The sequence below is a fragment of the Dendrobium catenatum genome, unplaced genomic scaffold (genome assembly GCF_001605985.2).
Source record: "Dendrobium catenatum unplaced genomic scaffold, ASM160598v2 fragScaff_scaffold_1090, whole genome shotgun sequence".
NCBI lineage: Eukaryota > Viridiplantae > Streptophyta > Magnoliopsida > Asparagales > Orchidaceae > Dendrobium > Dendrobium catenatum.
Window position 1 is genome coordinate 249,017 of NW_021319552.1, and position 21,926 is coordinate 270,942.

Genomic DNA, 21,926 nt, shown 5'->3' on the forward strand with positions numbered 1-21,926 from the left:
ATTCCTGTTCAAGTTGCTTTGGCGCTCATTCCAGCTAAGGCTTTGTTTGGCGGGAAATTATTATGTGCGGATGTTGAACTCAGTTCCTCGTCTGGAGATCAATCAGAATGTGTCACATCATGATATGAAGCTACGTTATCAAGTGGGGGTGATGTGGCATATTCTGGTTGGTCTTTGGATGATGTTTGGCGTATGTACAAAATAATTTACTTTGTTTGGGATAGCTTTCTAATTGCTTGTTTTAATGATATTTTAGTACATAAATTTAAGATTTTTAATTAGAAAGCTGCTTTAGAAAGTTACAAAAAAGTTGTTCGAAATGAAGCTTGAGACAAGCAATGCAACCATTAGTTATAGCTGCCAAAAAATTTGATTAGCTTTTGGTTTATATTAAAATTGAATTGTATTTAAAAGTAGCGTGCTCGATTCCCCTTGAGCGGCAATGCTTTTTAAATAGGGATCCGTCAAATTCGGATCAGGAGGTTTCTTGGGTGGATGCCTCTTTTAGGTTAGAGGAGGATTAGTCACATCGTTAAGGGTCTTTTCGGGGGTGGTAGAGGGTGGATATTTATTTCCAAAAAAAAAATTGAACTTGTGTTTATGATTGTGGGTTCAAATCAAGCTAAAGTTATATATTCAAATGAGTTATGAATATACAAGTGTACATTGGTCATTGCTTGCATTTTAAAAAGTAATGTATTATATTATTTGTAGCGTAAATAGTATTATTCATTTCACATGATTTGTTTATAAATATAATTTATGTACAATAAATAAAAATGACATTTAATGTTTTAGCCATTAAAAAAGCTAGCAAAAATATGTTTATTATTATTATCATTATTATTTATTTTTATAACTTAATATGATGAGTTAAACTAATTCTTTTATATTTTTTTGCTGGACATTAAGATGATAATTTTTATTGATTTTCTTATAACTTATTATATTTAATTAATAAAATTAATATTCTTTTATATTATTAAAACATTCCTTCATATTACTATGATATGCTAGTAAATATCTTCATAGGTGTTTTATAGATATTTTAACAAGTTTTAAGTACAACTTGGTTTTAGTGAACCTTAGTAACAAAGATTTGCCAAAAATGATTGCCCTCACTCTTAGAAGTATTAGTAGATGGAGAATCCAAATCTCATTAGGCAAAGCAATTTGAGAAGATAATCTTCAAGGCGACATTCTATGAACTCATATAGGTCACTAAGCTTATATCAAGCTTGTTAACGAGCTTTAAACGATGTTATTCATGAACATAAATAAGTGAAGTATATAGCTATTCAAGCTTTTTTATTTAACCATTGAGCATTTAAAAAATGTTCGAGTTTATTTAATTACTTGGTCAAATTATCCCGAATGAGCTATAATTGATTATTTGTAGCCTTAGATTTAACATTCTTCAAACTGTAGTTAGTGTGGACTAATGATAGGGGCTAGAGACATGCACAACTAGACAAACAACTAAAACATGTGCTATTGATGAATATAGACTCCCTCAATTGCACCACTCTTGATCTCATGGAGATGGAGGAAAGACTCACAAAGATGATCTAAGATGCCTTGGTGGGCTTACCAAAGCACGTCCCAAGGGAAACCACATTTGAAGGGTCTTCTAATTTGATAGTTTGTCAGAGAAGGCTAAAGAGCAGATCATTAATCTTTTTTCCCAATGTTGATCTCAGTCACATTATCACAACTGATGAGAAGTATAACCCCCTCCCAGGCGAGCGAGGAGAGTAGAGCTTAAGTTGACAAATGCCTTTTCAAGGAGATAGTCAAGGTAAGACCACATCTAAAGTTTAAGATGCCAAACTTAGAGTCCTTATGGGAAAGGATTGACCAATTCAATAATGCCACATACTTTAAATCAATGACGTCATTACTCAGCATTAATGATGCTTTGAAGTGCCAACTGTTTTTCACACCCCTCAAGTAGTCGGCACTTAGGTGGTAAACTCATTCATAGAATTAGGATAATCTTCATCACCTTACACACCCTTCTTAAGATGTGCCAAGAGCCTGGCAAGTTACTACATAGTTTCATTATAAGATTCAAAATCAAGATACTTGATGTGTTACTACATAGTTTCATTATAAGATTCAAAATCAAGATACTTGATGTGAAGGACTTAGTGCTAGTTGTCACCCATGCTGCTTTTATACGAAGATTGCAAGAAGTTCCATTTCACTATGGCTTGTAGAAACTAAAGAAATTGGTTGAATAATCAAACATACGGGCAAATCCTAAGTGGAGTCGTAAGCCCTATATTAAACCAAACTAATGGGAAACTTCTAAACAAAGCTATTAGCCCCAAACTAAATAAATTAATAGTCATTATGATAGATTTAAGCCCCTAAACTTAAATTTTAATAAAACTAGAACCTATATGTAACCACCCAATCTACTCAAGATCCTTGAGAGAAGGCAACCTATGACATCTAATCAGATTCCCTATATGTTACAACCAATGATTTATTATCATTTGTATATTAAGATTATGATATTCTTGGGATGATGTAATCATAGGATCTTGATCGGGTCTACCTCCATCCCCATAAATGAGACTAAAACAAAGAATTTATTAAGCTATTCTAAATGATTCATCCTTAATCTAGTGTTATCTCTTACGAAGTAGGAGGGATAATTAACTATGAAAGCTTGCACTCATAGGAAGTTAGGACCATATCTAATTAAACCTCAATATGAATATCAAGGGAAATCTAGTTAATTAAAATCAACCCGCTTTAAAGAGAATTAAATCCTAAGCATGGAAAGCACCATTTTTCTTGAGCCAACACATATATCTCTGCTATCAATTAGCACTTCATTTCATTACACCTAATGGTATTTCATATTAGCAATCTCGCTTCCACACACACATATATATATATATATATATACACGCACACCAAATGTTTCATTTTATCTTATAAAATTCATACAAGTAACAGTGTTATATTCTAGTGCATATCAATCATATCAAATATTTCAGGACATGTCACATTTCACTATTATCATATCAAATCAGAATACATCACTTTCCACCCATTCTCAGTATACATTTTTCTACTTATTTTATGTAGAAATTTCTATATACATATTTAACCAATAAAAATGTAATAACATCATAACAAATTACTTAGAATGATCAAATATATAACATATAAAAAATTACACGATGAAAGCTTACAAAACTAGAAGAATGCATTTTAGTAGATTTAGGAGAGAAAAAATTTCTAGAAGTCAAACCATTAGAAAAAGGATTAAAAGTGTAGTTACTTCAAATAGCAAAAAATTTATAACAGGAACAATAGATGAAAATGACTCAAAGTAGTTTTCTCCCTCTTCTCTCTCTCCTTTTCTCCTCTTTTCTCTTCTCCCTGTTTTTTCTTTCTTCCTGACTAAGCATCATGAGAGAGGGAGGGGATGCATGGTTGTGAGGGATATTTAGAGAAAAATATATTAAAATTTTACATTTAGTGTCTGATGTTGTGACACTCTTACCCAGCACTGCAGCATCGCATGCTGAATATTGAATTACTATAAATAAAGCCTTCAATGATGCCACGATAATTTTTTGCTATGTTATTCTATCAAGTGTAATGTTATGGTGCTCATAGGCACAATGTTACATTGTTCAAATGCTCAACACCACAATGCTCCCGTTTAAAAAGAAATTCAAATTTTTATTTTAAAAATAATTTTCAAATTTTTTGGGTTATTATAATCTACTCATCTTAGAAAATATCATCATCAATATTTTCATATCAATCTGAGAGAGAGATAGATTATACTTAAAATGGACTAAATCAATAATTAAATGGGTTCAAAAATCATGAATCTATGTTGGATAGAAATCTCAAAAAAAAAAAATAATAATTTTGAAATCGTGAAAAATCAACTTTAAAAAAATAAAATACAATCATACCAATCAAATCATCAGACACCTCAGGAACCTCTTTCATTGATTATAATAGCCTACTTTCAATCTAAACATATCCTTGCCCAAGTTTAGGCAATGAGTATTTAATCATTTGGTGCCCATAATCAGCACACCTAAATCATTATCCAATCACCCTATAACAGGGACCCACATGTCTCCCCCCACATCAAATACATTATAGAGTGGTAAGTGCTTTGATGATCTTGTTTACTATCACCTATTTTCTTAAAACTCTATCTAGACTGTTTTACCAATTTATCACTCACCATCTAAGTGATCATGTCAGAAAATTTTGTTATATTCTCAAATATTACAGAAAAAACTTCATTATTGTGTTCAAACATCTTTCATTTTACTTTTAGATTATTTGTCTTATCAATAATTAAATCTCAAATATAAATAAAATTTTTCAAAATAAAATAAATCTATAAAAATATTTTAATCAATAAAATGCAATCAATAATGCAGCTCTGATAACAAGAAAATTATTTTAATACTACTCTTATCATGCCCCAGGATATAAAGTGGAAGAAGTTTATTTCTTTTTTTATGTTCAATTAACATATAATATTCATTAACAATTGATCATCACCAACCATATAGCTGATAATCAGAACTTACTAATTTCATTATATATATATATATAAAGAAATATAAATAGTGAAATACAAAATTTTGTTACAACAATAGTCAATATTTATATTATACTATAAGGTTCAAAGTCTAAAACAATATATATATAATAACTGTTATCAGCTACAAAAGAATACATAAAACCTAAGAACCAGAAATGGAACCAAATTAGCATTATTATATAGCCCCATATTCTAGGTTCCATAATTTTATCTAAAATCATATAAAACTGTGTAATGAGCATATGACTCAATAAATAACCAAAACTTACCACTAAAATCAATACAAAATAAAAGAGAAATAGTATATTATAAATTATATAAGAAATTTTTTTATTCAATATATATTATATGTACTATTCACCTGTATCAATTTATTAGTCTATTATATATAACATCTCAGTTTATCAATCATTAGTTCTAATGCTGAGTTACTCTCATTTAGTCAATCAACCAATCAATTTGTCTTTTCCATTCAATCAGTCAATCTTATCATTTATTCAATCACATAAGTCAATCAGTTATTTATAATGTAATTATATCAATATTCTTATAATGTATCAATACTATCTATTATATATAAGTACTCTTATCATTTATTAGATATCTTGATCAGGACATCTTAATCTTGTCCATGCCCTTATGACTCTTGATCAGTCTTTAACTCTTTATGAATCTTAATTACTGAATCATGTGGGTTAGTCGTATTAACTTCTTATGACTCCTGATCAGTCTCCAGCAGTTTATAATTTCCAATCAATGAATTACATGGATCATGAGGGTATCACATAAGGTTATCATATATATTTGATATCAATCAATACATTATTTCACCACACCTTATAGTGTTTCATATTAGCATTCTAGCTTCCCAATTTGATATAAATATATCAAATATTTCATTCAATCTTATCAAATTCATATAAATATCAGTATTACATTTTAGTGTATATCAATCATTAACACATGCTAGATTTCATTATTATCATATCAAATTAGAATATATCACTTTGACCCATTCTCAGTATATATTTTTCCTATTCATTTTATATAGAAATTTCTATATATATATATATATATATATATATATATATATATATATATATCCACTCTTTTCTTCTCCCTCTTTTTTTCTTTTTTTTCTTGGCCAAGCAACATGAGTGAGGAGGGAAGGGTGGTGGTGAGGGATATTTAGAAAAAAAAATATACTAAAAAAATATTTTTAGTGTATGGTGCCACGAATATTCTACCCGGCGCTGTAGCGCCGCATGCTGAATCAAGAATTATTGTAGAATAGAGCCTTTAGTATCATTACAATAATTTTTGGCACTACTGCACTCTCAAGCATAGCACTGTAATTCTCCAATTTAAATAGAAATTTAAATTTTTTTCTTTTAAAATTTTTTTTTTCATAACTTTTTGGGTTATTACATTAGTGATGTTGTGCCACTAGAGGATAAATTTTGTTCTAAAAATATAAAGCATGTTGCCATAATGCTAGTGCTATGGAGTTTCCCTATGAGAATAATTCCAATGGAGTACAGCTTGCCAAATTACCAGCACCACACCTCTTTTAATAAATAAGTAGCACCGCGTTGGTTAATTATGGTGGAAGAAGACAGAGTTAAGTGTTATGATGCTACATAATTTGTGTTTTTTTTTTTTTTTTTTTTTTTTTTTTTTTTTTTTTTTTTTGAGAAATTTTGGGCTTAGCCCATATATTAAAAATAAGCAAAGTTACGAGGAGAAAGCTCAAACACAAAAGATCTATCTACCAAGACTAAGCTAAAACCATTTTACACCTATGAACTCAAAACAGACAAAAACAGAGGAGCACCTCCAAAAGCCACAAAAAAAAAAATGAAACATGACTCAATAGAAGATATTAGTCACCATATAGAGAACATAGAAAAACTCCCTTAGTTGCCAAAAGACCATCCGAAGGGAGAGTCAAGATAGGCATACATCATCATCCTGTTCTGCAAAAATCGAAATGAAGCGGCTCGCCAAGGAGGAAAATAAGAGACAACGAGTTGAAGTGAGCGCCCAACAATTACAAAATATCCAAAAGTTCATGATCATTCTTCCATTTTTTCAAATTTTGGAGAATACAACTCTCCTAATGATAAGAGTGATGGTACTTGTGCTATTCATAATATTGTTGAATCGCCTTCCATTTATTTCCCTCCAAACAAAATAAACAGTGCAGCAAGTAATGAGAAAAAAAATGTTCTTAACAGCCGGCGAAGTGTTTGGTAACTCATGAATCCATATCAGAAGTTGCATAATATTAGGTCTTAGAAGCAGAACACTAGAGCCATGTAATAAACCATTAAGAATGGAGAATGAGTTACAACATTCAAAGAACAATTGGCTAGTGCTCTCGATGCAATCATGACACAAAGGGCGTATGACATCAATAAAAATTTTTCTTTGATTAAGGCATCAGCAGTTTTCAAACCACCTACGATAGACATCCATAAAAAAATCGAATATTTAAGAACATAGCATTTCTGACAAATGAGATTTGCCCAAGGAGCTGTGGGAATGGCATTATAAAATTCATTTACAAAGTGTCTAAAACAACCATTACCATATTTATTACATATTAAACAAGGCCCAGAACTTTCATAAATAGAAACATTCTAAATAGAATTTTCAAGGGGAAGTGAAATATAACTGGGAAGATACTAGGGATTGCCCAATAAAAGAGATTTGACTTGAGCATTAAACTGAAAATTATTAAGCAAAGAAGCAGCCTCATAGTTATCAATTAAATTATCCCCATTGCACCAATTATCTCAAAACAATGAAATGGGATAAGAAGGAGTTACCCTAAAGATAAAAGAATTTGAAACAGCCCAAACCATTAAGGGGAGAGCTTTCCAAAAAACAAAGGAATATTCGGTAGGAGGGCGCCATGGAGAACTGTATCTTTGAATCAACAAGTTGGATAATGGGTTTTTGTAGTTGTACATTTTACTATTGATGGAGCAATTATACCCAAATTGCAGCATAGCAAAAGAAGGCAACCCAAGACCCCCTTTCATTTTCGATTTACATACATTATCCCATGACACCAACCTCAATTTTTTGAAGTTCACAATATCACCAAAAAATAGAAAATTGGAGCATATTTTTTTCACCGATTTAATGATAGTTTTAAATGTGATAACACCTCTAATCCAATAAGTAATAGAATTAAGAATAGTAAATTTAAGAAATTGCAACCGGCCTATAAAAGAGAGTAAGTTGGCCTTCCAACTGGATAATTTCTTAGTGATACTTTCTAGCAGAGGTAAGAAATGAGATATTTTACTTCTGGAAATGAAATCAGAATTCCCAAATAATTGATACATTTATTGATGTTATAAAGAGAAAGGGCATAGAAAATATCCTCACGGTTAGAAGTTCTACCCGATAAAATTATGGAGCTTTTCTTAAAGTTTACCTGAAGACCAGAAGCACTAGCGAAAGTGTTAAGGTGAGTTGAAAGCTTAAGGTAGTTGAGAACATCTAAAGTACCAAAGACAAGAACATCGTCAGCATACATTAGGTGAGTAAGGTTAAACCCCTCTATTGATTTACCCTCAAAACCACCATCATCTTATAGGCAAGATAAAGCATCCATGACCAGACAAAAAAGATAAGGGCTAAGAGGGCACACTTGGCGTAGCCCAGCAAAAGAAGAGAAGAAGACTTCTAGCTCACCATTGATTGCAATAGAAAAATTAACATCATACATGCAAGCTTCAACTCATTGGATGAAAATGTTTGGAAATCTTTTTTATGACATTCAAGAAAGTAGAAATTCCCTAGAAATCATATCAAAAGCTTTCAGAATATCCAATTTGGCACTAAAAAAACTATCCTCCTTTATGAAGAGCATAATTTAGAATTTCATTCGCGAGAATGATATTATCTATGGATCGATATTCTAGACTTTATAAAACCATCTTGATTTTCTTTCACAATCAACGGCATAATGTTTTTCATCCTGCAAGAAAGAACTTTAGAGATAATTTTGTAAAGAACATTACATAAAGCAATGGGTCTAAAGTCAGCAAAGGATGCCGCATGTTTGGATTTTGTAATCAATGCAAGAGCGGTAGCTTTTACAGGTCTAGGTAAATACCCCTTAAGGAAGAATGATTTGACCGCTTTACAAACCGTAGGACCAATGATATGCCATCCTATTTTATAGAAGTGAAAATTGAAACCATCGGGCCCCGGGGATGATCTAGAGGAGCCAGAAAAAAATAACAGACATGATCTCAATGTCTGTAATAGGATTGATAAGAGAGGAGGCAAGGTTAGCATCAAGGGGAAATAAGTTATGGCATATCTCTAGAGGTAGAAGAGGGTGGCGTAGGGTTGTAGAGTTTTTGAAAGTGGCTAATAAGATTGGAAATGGCATCATCTTTAGAGATATGAAGATTAGAGATAGAGAGATTAACAACAGCATTATTGGAGGTCCTTCTCTTCCTCATTTGAGCTTAAATGAACTCATGGTCATCTTCCCCTTTGGATAGCCAATTAAATTTGGCTATCTGAATAACCCATGAAGCTTGCATTGATGAAAATTTAGAAATTTTTACATTGACAGATTTAAGATTGGCATTGAATTCCAAATTTAGAGTATCCTCAGAAATCCTATCCAGACATTCAGCTTGCTTACGATGCAGGTTAGCAATATGAGAGTACAATACTGAAGAGTTAGCCCAATATTTCAGCTTGATAATACCTTTGAGTTTCATAAGTTTGCCGTATATATCCAAGTGTTGCAGTGTTATAAAGAGGAGTAGTTACACCCTAAGTGTCGGCACACTATGGGCCTGCTAGAGCATTAATTCTATTATTTTTAGTTAAATATAAATATATGGCTAAAATTCAAGTGAGGTTTTTTTTTTTTTTTTGTGCTTCTTTTCGAAGTTTTAGATAATCTAAGTGTGAGGGTTTACACGGGGTGTTAGGAGAAATTCTTTGGATGGTGGAAAAACTTCATTTCTAAAGAATTTTCTTAGTACCATCTCTCCAAACTCTTATTCTTTTGTTTTTAATCTGTAAAATACAAGTTTGATATACGCAATGTTCGATTTAGGTCTACTCACGATCTATGCGAGTAATAACTCTCAACGCTTAATTTAATTGTGCTATGGCAAATTACAAATTTAAAACCTAGTATGAGCTATTAATCTCGATGAAGGCGTAGTTGAATAATTAGAGAGACTTGAGCAGAAACTTAAAAATACAGACTTGTACATTTTAAGATTTTGGAATCATTAAGTAGATGAGATTGTTGCAGTAAAGTGAATTGACTATGATAAACATATTACTATAGTTATCATATAGCTAGTATTCCTATGCATTCAAACAAGATAAGGAATTGCAATTGCTTTGATTCATTATTACCCTTAATAGATCAAATCAACATGCACATTATCATCCAATTCATCATAAATTCAATTTATTTATAAAATTAGAAAAATATTTAAAAATACCTTTAGTTTGCTTATTATTGATTTACATAAAATTTCAATGATGATAGGATAACTTAAACGATTAATACAAATTGGTAATTAACTTAATAAAGATCTCAACTCGATCATTGTGGGAATGATATTCTTTCTCAACATTTTATTACTTGAAATAGCACATGCATTTGTGTATCACTGTTAGTCAATCACTTAGGCCCCGCCTTGTGCTGCTAGAAGCTCCTTTCACCTTAAGAGCGGCTTTCTATACCTAACTCGGAGAAAGCCCTACCCTCCCCTAGCTCGGATCCTTCGCAATTAGAGGACCCATAGGGTAAGTTGATCCTTATGCAGTCATAGGACCAACCACAACCACTTTTGCCTTACTTGTCGAAGGGTCTGGACGCAGCTTGGCCCTCTCGCCCTTGGACAAAATAAGTGGCCACCATCCTCATCACCAATTTAGCACTCGAATAAGCTAACTCAGGTGGTTCCATTCTCACTTCCTCACACCAAGTAAATTCTTAGCTAAAAGCTCAAGAGGTGGAAGAGTATTGGATCACTACATATAGTAGAAGGAAATGGATGACGTCATGTCACTATCATGATGAGGTAATGCACAATGCCCAAGGTTACAGTAAAAGTAAGACTTATGTATTTACTTTTTGGGAAATTTACATACATACCACTTTCATGTTAATCCATCCACCGGTTAGAGAAGAAACTAAGGAAGTCGCGGTCCCATATCACTGGCGAAAGGAAAGCTAGATAATTCTCTCATCTTTCGCGTGCTTTTAATGACTAAATGTCTTAAATCCGTCTAACCCCTGAATTTAGTAAATACATAATGTAAAACGGGTCTGAAGAAGGATTTAAAATAACAGTGAATTTATTTTTTTCTAAAATGATCATTTGATAGTATAAATAAAATTTATACATAATATAAATAAAATGCACGATTTATAATAAATTTACTTAATCCATATCTGCAGTGATGCAGGTGGGTTGATAACAGTACAGCGTGACAACTAAGGCATGCTTATTCCAAACGCATTTCCTAGACTTCTTTAATATGCCACCTTTATAAACAAGAATAATGTGAAAATATTTAAGATTTTATGAATCTTTTATAAACAGGAAGAATGATTTATTCTACATAAGCAAATAAAAAACACATCAATCAATAATTGTGTAAATAGATTTACGAGGGATTTTCATATATTTGATAAAGTTTTTATATATTTATTAATTAATGCTTCATTTGGGACTACTTTTTTTTTGTTTCTTAAAGCAGCTTTTTAGTTCAAAAATTAAAATTTTGTACTAGAAAGCTAGTTTAAGAAGCAGTAAGAAAGTCGTCTCAAACAAAGTCTATGAGCATATATTTAGTTTCCCGATATACTTCGAAGGGCGAGTTGCGAAAAAAAATAATTAATGATGAGCATTTATTAAATAGTACCTTAAAAAAGATGAGTTGGTGAAAAAGAAATGAATTCAGTCTTATAATCACAATGGCGAGTAAAGAGTTTTTCAATGTATTTCATTGTAGGTAGGATGAAAGAGTAAAGATGTTAGTGAAGGAGAAGTTGAAGGAAGCGAAGAAGCTTCCTTACGGGTAGGGCTCCCGTTTCTTGAAGAAATTGGCCCATGGTGCCGATCTAGCTGATCGGTGCAACGCATGAATTGTGTGTTAATTATTTTATTTTCCTTATTATCTACTAGGTTAGGAATTCTTGATTATTTTATAAAAGCCATATTTTAGTCTATGGATGTTGTGATCAGTGAATGTATGTTCGCATAAATAAGCAACCTGAGGTTACCACTAGCAAGATTTAACTTGGATCATTAGAAAATCAAATAATTAGTGTAGTGCTCCAATTATCAGTCATGATGTTACCACTAGCTTCAAATGAAATATTAAAGTCAATAAGTGGAAAGTTGTTATTTCAAATAATGAGAAGAAGGCCAATTTAGTTTTCTTTATTGTTCTTAGAATAATACTAAAGTTATAATATCAAGAAACTAATTAATTGATCCCTAGCTAAATGAAAAGGTAAAACTCATCATTACTTAATTGTCATGGGACTATGTTCATCCATGTATCGATCACAAATAGGCAATAATCATAAAAAAATAATAAATTACCACTTTAACAACTTAAAAAGTTAGCTCTGTGTCCGCTAGGGTATCACAATGTACGCTAGACTGCTAGGGTTTTTGGATGGCGCTCCCCTCTTCGTCGCTGTGTTCATGTTCTTCGAGCTTCTCAGGGAAGTCTCATGCCCTAATTCCTTGTGTTTTTCATAATTTTTGCAGCTTCTTTTTGTTTTCCATCTCCTCATTTTTTGGTGGAGGGCAAACGACTTAAGGATCATGATTTTTTGGCGGGCAATCCCTCTTCTAGGTCATTTTGTGATACTTTATCGGGTTGTTCTTCTTCTTCTTTCTCTAATTTTCCGGAACTCAAAATCTCTTCTTTTCGTGGGATGCCTTCTCTATGGATTTCCGATGAGGAAGTTTTGGCACTTGCAGCTCCCTTTGAGTTTGCTTTAGTGGGAAAACTTCCTTCTCGTAGGCCTATGCTTTAGGCTATTTGCAAATTATTCTTTAACCTCAAGCTCAATGGTGAATTTTCGGTCACTGTTCTTAACCAAAAGCAAGTTCTGATCAAACTTGTGAATGATTTGGATTATTGCCATGTTTTTTCTCACCGTTCCTACTTTGTGAATAATTGTTTCATGAAAACCTTCAAGTGGTCTCCTACCTTTGATGTTGAAATTAAATCACCCATTATTCCTATATAGATTAATTTTCCTAATCTGAGACTGCATCTCTTCTCTCCTAGGATTCTTCATGGGCTTGGTGGTTCCATGTTCGGTCGCCCCCTGAAAATTGATCATGCTATTTCTCGATTACGCGTGTCTTGGTGGAATTGGATGTTACCAAAATTTTTCCTAATAAGGTTTGGGTTGGTTCCGAGAGCTTGGGTTATATCCAAACAGTTGTTATGGAGCGTTTTCCCTTTTATTGTTCTCATTATAAGTCTTTGGGGCATTTGAAACATGAATGCCATCTTCTTCATCCCCAATTACCTAAAGTTTCATATGGTGTTTTTAATCTTGTTGCTGAGAAGTCTATTAAGGGGATTGTTTTATCTGAGGATGATAATGCTGGTCAGGTCATAGTTAGAGAGTTACCTGTGATTTTGCCTCCTGCTAGCCCTATTGTGTCGGATGATGGTGTCACTAGTTTAGCTAATATTGCTTGTGATTTGGTTCAAGAGCGTGGGTCTATTGATGTAACTGACGACAATGAAGTTTTGGTTAATGTTGACGCTTTTATGTCTAAGGATTTGGAGCAGGACATGCTTCCCTCTGTTGTCGAGGACGCTGATGCTACACTGGCTTCTGGTTTTGTTGGGGAAGTTGAGTCACATTTACCTATTGAATGCTCTAATTAGCAAGTTTAGTGGGTGTTGATGGTTCCTTGAATATTAATAATTATTGTATTAACCTTGTTGCAAGCCCTATTGTGTTGACGCTTTGGAATCAGATGAATTTTTATTCTCATTATTTGATGGGTGTAATGAAGCTTTGGTTGAGCTGAGTAATGAAGGAGTTGTCGTTCATTTTTGTGATGTTGTTTTGGATTTGTCTCCTAATGTATATGTTTCAAAGGGATTTACGGAGTGTGTTGAGGTCCCTATTTCTGTTATGTCTAGCGTATATTTGAAAGCTCATCTGACTCAGTTTGTGTATAACTCTGCTTTGGAGCAATCTGATTGGGTGGATTTGGATGAGGCCCTTCCCACACCTTGTGGGGTGGGGGTGGGGGGTGATGATTTTGGTGACCATGTTAATGATGACATGTATAGCTTCATGGTTGGGTGTGTAGTTGATCAAGAGATTTTAAATGGTGGTTGCAAGAGACGTAAAAGTAAATCTAAGAAGAAATAGTTTTTGGGTTTACTTTCTTTTCATTGATGTGGGCTTTTTCGATGATTTGGACAATGATGTGGCAGCTCCCTGTTCACCTTCCAGTTGGCTGAGGCTTGATGGCAACCTTGGTGGTTTACCCAATTGCTTGGTGGTTGCTTATGTGGGCTTTAGGCTGTTGTTGCTTTTTGGAGTGTTTATCACCAATGGATGGTTCGTGCCTGGCTTGTGTGATGGTTGCAGGGGGCTGCCATTCCCTGAGTCTGCTGTTGACTCCTGTGCTCCTGTTTATTTGGGTGTTTGCTTTTGATTGTATTAACTTACCTGTATCTTTATGTTGCTTTTTGGCTTTCACCGTTTGTGGGTCCTTCTTGTATTTCTCCCTTTCTTTTTGTAATAAAATTTTTGTTTAAAAAAAAAAAAAGACAATAATTTCCTAAACTATCAAATATGGGTTTTTTTTTTTTGCTTTTACAATTAAATAAATTGCTTCTCTAAATAGATTCTAAGAGAACATAAATTAAAGCTAAGACTATTATCTTCAATCCTTTTTATAGCATGATCACTTTATCAAATACAAAACATCATAATTACTTTTTTACATACCTTTCTTATTAATTGGGGATGTGGTGGGATATGAGGAGATTGGTGGAGATTAGGAGGTTGGGTAGCATATCAGTAAAAGATCAGGCAAGAACCTTTAGTCATATGTCATCGGCATGAGAGGAGAAGAAGCGATGGAAAAAAGCTGAGATGGGTGAAGTGAGTTCGGAGGAATAAGAGTCAATACGTAATTAGATGTTGGATGAGTGGAGGTGGTCATGGACAGATTAATAGGAAGAAACACTACAGTAAAAAAAAGCTACAACACTTAATTTTATTTTTCATGGCGGTTTTAACTGCCATTAAAAAGGCTGCAGCAGTTATAGAACCACTGCAAGACCGCCGTAGTTAGTGCCTAACAAAGCTTTTTCGTGGAGGTTTGGTGACCATTGGGAAAATGGTTTGAAGCGATTATATTAATCGAAGTTTAAACCACCGCTAAAGTTCAAGATTTGCAGCGGATTAAACTGCCGCTATTGTTCAAGATTAACAGCAATTTAAACTGTCCATATTCTGAAACACTAGCGGCGGTTTAAACTACTTCTAAATTCTTAGAATTTAAAAAAATATATATATATTTCCTTTTCAAGAACATTTCTAGCCCATAATGATTGGAAATGAAATGTTCAAGCACCTGCAAAGATTTAGAGCCGAACATGAAGAATTTTCTTTTTCTCTTTGAAGGATGTGCTTCTTGGATAAGATAAGCACTATTTTGCTGGAGCCCCGGCACTGAAGCAGCTGGCCTTGTGAGCTAGTTTTAATGAATAAGATAAGCACAATTTTGTCAAAACCTACTTGTTCTAAATATATAACTGAAAAAAGTAGCATATTACTTCTTTTATGTATGTTTCAACGTATGATAAAATATAATGATTGTTAGAATGAATGCATAGTGAATATGATCGATTGCTCTTCATTTATACAAGATTGGAAAACAGAGTTTGTGATTGGTTTTTCATGCTCCTTAACATAAGCAAATGAAGTTATTTAACATAAATTTTTAGTCTATTGACAAATCTGTTGAGAAATGAATTTGATGTTTCTAGCCATTTTGCGCAACATATATTTATTTTTTAATTGAAAATTTCGCCGTCGCTAATCAGAAATGCTCAAAATGAGTCAATTCTCTTCTGCATCCAGCATAACAACAAAAGGTGATGAAACAAGCAGAGGCCGAGAGAAGGGAGAATGGAGAGAAAGACGACATCACCCGCAATGTCGACCCAAAAATAGATGGGAGTGGGCGTGAGCATGGGTATGAAGATAGCGCGACCGGACAAGAAGACAAAGTCGGGATGGGCACGAGCTGGGGCACGTTCGGGCTTGAAGACAACTGTGGTGATGGGTGCTTGAATGCAAGATGAAGATGAGCTGGACACGAGCGTGAGCTTGAGGACAAATCAAGGATCCACGAAAGAACTAGCGGGGTGCGAATTAGCTAGGGCACGGGATGGGCAAATTATTGGGTCAGGTGACCGAACGCAGAGATAGGTCCGGATATTAATAAAATATTATTTTAAAATTAGCGCAAGTAAAGCGCAACTAAAGCGCAGGTAAAACGCAACTAAAGCGCAACTAAAGCGCAAGTCAAAAAGCGCAACTAAAGCGCAAGGTGACGCGGCAAATTTTATTGAATGTTCGAACTTATTTTCCGCCTCCGATCACCTGACCCAATAATTTGCCCACGGGATGAGACCATATACATGAGTAATATAACTAAGCTAGGTTATATCTACAGTTTAAACCGTAAGTATTAGAATTGGTTTAAACCGATATTAGAACTAGCAATAATTAATTTATTGATAGTTATTCTATGTTTTAAACAATAATTAATTTAAGATCCAGGTTTGTGAATAAAATCTCCTGGATGTACTTTTGTCTATTAACTAAGCTTCAATGGAAATTTTTTTTTTTCTTTTTCTTTTGACGGCTCTTAGGCCTCTTTTGGGTCGAATTTCTTACTGTTTTACTTTTTAGGCCGCAACCATAATTTCTATTTGGATATTATTTTTTCATTGTTTTTAAATTTTTTTTTATACTAAGAAGTTGTTTTCTACAACAGCTTTAAAAAATCATTTTTTTAATAACAACTTTACATAACAATAAGAAAGTTGTCACAAACGAAACCTTAGACATTGATATTCCTTATTCTCTGTTAAATTTGTTTCATATTTGTTTTTTTTTTTTCTAATTTTATACTTTAAGATTGTTTTCTATAATCTTCGTAAATTTTTTTTTTTTTTTTTTTTTTTAGTAAATTTTTTTTTTTTTTTTTTACTTTAGGTCACCTATATATATATATATGTGTGTGTGTGTTAATTTTTATTAAAAAAACATGATAATGATATTCCAAATTTTATAGAATTATTACAAAAGTAATAAACTACATGAAAAAAAAGCATTCACAATGCTTAACTTAGGCTATTACAATGACTTTAACTGCTACGAACGGCTTATAATAGTTCCAAAACGGCTGCAAGACTTTCATAATTGTTGTCTACTATAAAGGTCTTTCATAGTGACTTTGCACTTGCTAAAAAGGTGAATTAGTTTTAGCGGTTGTTAAAATCGTTGCTAATATAGAATTTTTTTAGCAATTTTAATTGCTACAAATCTACAACAATGATTAAAATTGTTGCTATCTCTATAGATTTGCAACAATTAAAACAACCACAAAATTTAAGATTGTACCCTCCATATTATGAAATTAAATTTTTATCATACTTGTTGCGTGCTAGAATATACACGGCAGTAGAGTTAGAAAATATTTGTCTTAGCGTTGCTCGAGTATTCCGCACACAAACATAAAAGAGAAATGAACACCAGAGTTTTTACGTGGAAAACTCGAAAAGGGCAAAAACCACGGGGCCTCGCCCAGTTGTAAAGTTCCACTAGTGTTTGTATGAAGTACAAAGGTTGACCCGTCTTACAAATCAAGACAATCAGTTTACAATCAACTTCTCAAAAAGTTACAAAGTTCTGCAAATTTCCGGCGTTTCCCGAAAATTCAGCAAAGTTCCGAGGTCTTCAGGTGGCAGGAAGAGCTCCGACGGTGGTTGAGGAGGAGCTTCTTCCTTCTCCTCCTTCTTCTCTTTTTCTTCTCTCTCTTCACTTTTGTCCCTTTAGTGTAGAATGAGGGCTCTATTTATAGTTTTTCTGGAGTGGCATAGCTCGTAAATAGGCGTGAGATCAGGGGCGAATTGGGAGTGTTTTGAATGGACGGCCGATATCGAATCCTTTGATCATGCACCGTTCGTTAGCCATTTGAAGGCCTTAATGATGTCGGAATTCAGCGATCTTGGGCTTGTTGGATTCTTCTCGTGGAGCCGTTCGATTCGAGTATTAGCTCGTCAAAATCGGAGACAGTTTGGTAACTCAAATTGCTGTTTGAACCTTCCGACAACGCTTTGAGCCCTTGATTCGGACTCATTTGGGCTCAGATTGGGTTGATCTTGGTGTCGTTGGGTTCGTATTTCCGAGACGCTCAGTTTGACATTAAGCTCGCTGAAATCAAAGTTCGGGTGCTCCCAAAATTAATTTTTGAAGTTTCCAACTAGCTTTTGCCTCGAGATTCATGCCCGATCAAGCTAATTTTGTGATGACGTATTAGTTGCCCCCCTATTTTCGGACGTCGTAGCTTCAGAAGTCCGAAAATATGCGTCACAAAATTAGCGTCACAAAAACCACGAGGCCTCGCCCAGTTGTAAAGTTCCACTAGCCAAAAATTAGAGTTTTTTGCTATTTTTGGGTCCAAAAAATTCCAAAAAATCCAAAAAAAAATCGGAAAAAATTTCTAAAAATAGGTAATTTCGAAAATTGTTGTAACTTCCCTTCATTCTCTCAAAAACCTATAAATAGTCCTCCTAGGCCTTTAGGAAACTTGCAACTTCTCTTTCTTTCTCCCTCTGGCTCTCTAGCGGTTGAGGCTTCCGCTATTTTTGAGTGGGAAACTTCCCCTGCTCGAATTAGCGCCCCTCCTCACGCACAGGAGTTACGGGATTTCTCTTTCTTACCCCACGGCTTTCTGACGGTTGAGGCTTCCGCTATTTGCGAGCAGGAAATTTCACCTGCTCGAATTGGCGCCCCTCCTCTCGTGCAGGAGTTACGGGATTTCTCTTCCTCCCTCCGGCTTTCTAGCGGTTGAGGCTTCCGCTATTTACGAGTGGGAAATTTTTCCTACTCGAATTAGCGCCCCTCCTCGCGTGCAGAAGCTTACGGGATTTCTTCTCCTTCCTCCGGCTTTCCGGTGGTTGAGGCTTCCGCTATTTACGAGTGGAAAATTTTCCCTACTCGAATTAGTGCCCCTCCTCGCGTACAGAAGCTTACAGGATTTCTTTGCCATTTGAGTGGAAGTTTGCTGGCGATGGACGATCGAGTTGAAGCCCATTAGCGGTTAACGATCGAGTGTGGAGCCAAAGGAGATTGTTCGAGGGTGCGTTACAAGTAGCAGTCGAGCGAGAAGCCGATGACGAGTAGAAGTCCGCTGACAAGCCGCAGTCCGACGACAAGGAGAAGTTCGACGTCGGGTAGAAGATCGCTGACGAGCAGCAGTCCGACGACAGGGGGAAGTCCGACGCCGGGTAGAAGTTCAACGTCGGGTAGAAGACCGACGAAGGTTCGTCGACGAGCAGAAGTTTGACGACTAGTAGAAGTTCGAGGCCGGGTAGAAGTACTATCTAAGGTTGTATGTCAGAACATTTGTTCGATGACATTAACCTGTGTGGAAGAGGTCGAGAGAATCCACCAAGGATGTAAGACCTTTCCGAGGTTGTATGTCGGAGCCTTTGCTTGACGACGTTAACCTGTGTGGAAGAGGTCGAGTCGGATCCCCCTGGGATCAATTTTTTCTTGATTGGGAGGGGGAGAACGCCGTGTGTAATGGTCTATCTTTAGACCATTATTGCCTTTTTGAGGTTGAGATTAAGACTTTGTCCAAAGAGTAGAAGCCCAACAGGGGGCTGTATAAGGCTTGTAATTGATTGGAAGTTTCTTTGCATGTCGCTGGGATTTTTCCGAAGTATCATCTTGATATAGAAAGCATCGGAGGATCTTTTTGATCATAATTGGGGTTAAAGTTGCCCCCCAGTCTGCATCTAATGCAACAATGACTGATGTCAGGAAGTTGATAAGAGCGATCTTTTGAGATTGGAGCAAAAGTTGCCCCCTAGTCGGGAATCACGTTCGCACAGACGGCGCCAAACTGTAGAGAAATATAAGATTTATCATCTTAGCGTTGTACGAAAATCCGTCACGCAATCAGATAAGAGAGAGGGTCTAGCTTTTATGAGACACCAAGATTTTTACATGTAAAACCCCTGAAAAGGGGGAAAAACCATGGGGCCTAGCCCAGTTTGAATAAATCCACTAGTATTGTAGTCGATTACAAATGAGGCCCTTCCTTGGGAGAAGGCCTTAGCTTGATGTACATTTTATAGAGTACATTACATGATATGAATACAAAGAATCACTATTGACATGTTCGTTTGGTCGGGAGGACCGTAGTCGGCGAGTGACGGAGGTCGGAAGGCTTGTAGTCGGCGGGCGACAGAGGTCGGAAAGATAGTAGTCGGCGGGCGACAGAGGTCGGAAAGATAGTAGTCGGCGGGCGACATAAGTCAGGAGGATCGTAGTCGGCGGGCGACAGAGGTCGGAAAGATTGAAGTCGGCGGGCGACATAAGTCAGGAGGACCGTAGTCGGCGGGCGACGGAGGTTGGAAAGACTGTAGTTGCCTTGCGAGGGAGGTTGGAAAGATGTGTCTGACGATGAAGGTCAGAAGAACGGCGTCAGGTAGAAGTCTAACCATGGAAGGAAATCCATCTTTGCATAGACGTCTAGAGGAGTCTGATAACCGGTAAAAGTCCGGCGTCAGGTAAAAACTTGGCGGAGAATGAAGGTTCGACGTCGGGTAGAAGTCCGACGTCTGTTGGTGGCAGAAGAGAACTCCGGCTTCACTTGGGCGGAGTTTTGGCGTTAAGAGGGAACTCTGTTGTTAATTGGGAAGGATTTCAGCATCATGTGGAAGTTGTGCAGAATTCCTGCGTTTCCTGAAAATCTGGCAGAGTTCCGGCGTCTTTAGGCGGCAGGAAGAGCTCCGGTGGTCGTCGAGGAGGAGCTTCTTCCTTCTCCTCCTTCTTCTCTTCTTCTTCTCTCTCTTCACTTTTGTCCCTTTGGTGTAGAATGAGGGCTCTATTTATAGTTTTTCTGGAGTGGCATAGCCCGTAAATAGGCGTGAGATCAGGGGCGAATTGGGAGTATTTTGAATGGACGGCCGACATCGAATCCTTTGATCATGCACCGTTCGTTGGGCATTTGAAGGCCTTAATGATGTCAGAATTCAGCGATCTTGCGCTCGTTGGATTCGTCTCGTCGCGCCGTTCGATTCGAATATACGCTCGTCAAAATCAAAGACCGTTTGGTAACTCAAATTGCGGTTTGAACCTTCCAACAACGCTTTGAGCCTTTGATTCGGACTCATTTGGGCTCGGATTGGGTTGATCTTGGTGTCGTTGGGTTCGTATTTCCGAGACGCTCAGTTTGACTGTAAGCTCACTGAAATCAAGTTCGGGTGTCACCAAAATTATTTTTGATTCCCTACTTTTGCCTCGAGATCGTCCGATCATGCTATTTGTGTATTGACGTATTCAATACTTTAAGAATAAAAATTACGACAATTTTGAATGGGGAGATCATTTAAACAAAAAATAAATAGCCTCCATCCCTACAAATTATGTTTATTGGGATAATATAAAGGAGATGAGTGTGTAGAAGAAAGAGGAAAACTTATGTAATGTATGTATAACTTAAAGTATATGAATATAATTTATGTCAAAAATATAAAATATTTTTGAAGTTGAGATTTAACATGATTTGATAGCCTGCAAGCGCTGCTCACATAATAGTATAGCTATACATATAATATAATATATATAGATGATAATTTCATGTAGGGGTACTGATCGGCGACATCTAAGTATACGGTTTATGCTGGTGAATATAAAGGAACTCACCGTCTGCAGAGTGTCGATGTTCATAGCGACTCCACTACGTAGGGAAAGCTACCAGCCATGGTATATTTGATCAGAAAAAAATTGAAAGATGAGAAGAAGAGAGAAGAGAGAGAAATGTCTTTGAATCACTTGTCAATCATTCCTATTACAGATTTTGTTATATTCGTTGCAAATAACTATCTTCTTACTTCTGTTTTTTATGATTCTGATTTCTACATATTTATCTCTCCTAAATCTATAAAAAATACATCATATCTTGATTTTATAAGCTTTTATCATTCAAATTTGAACATATTTTAATTTGATCAT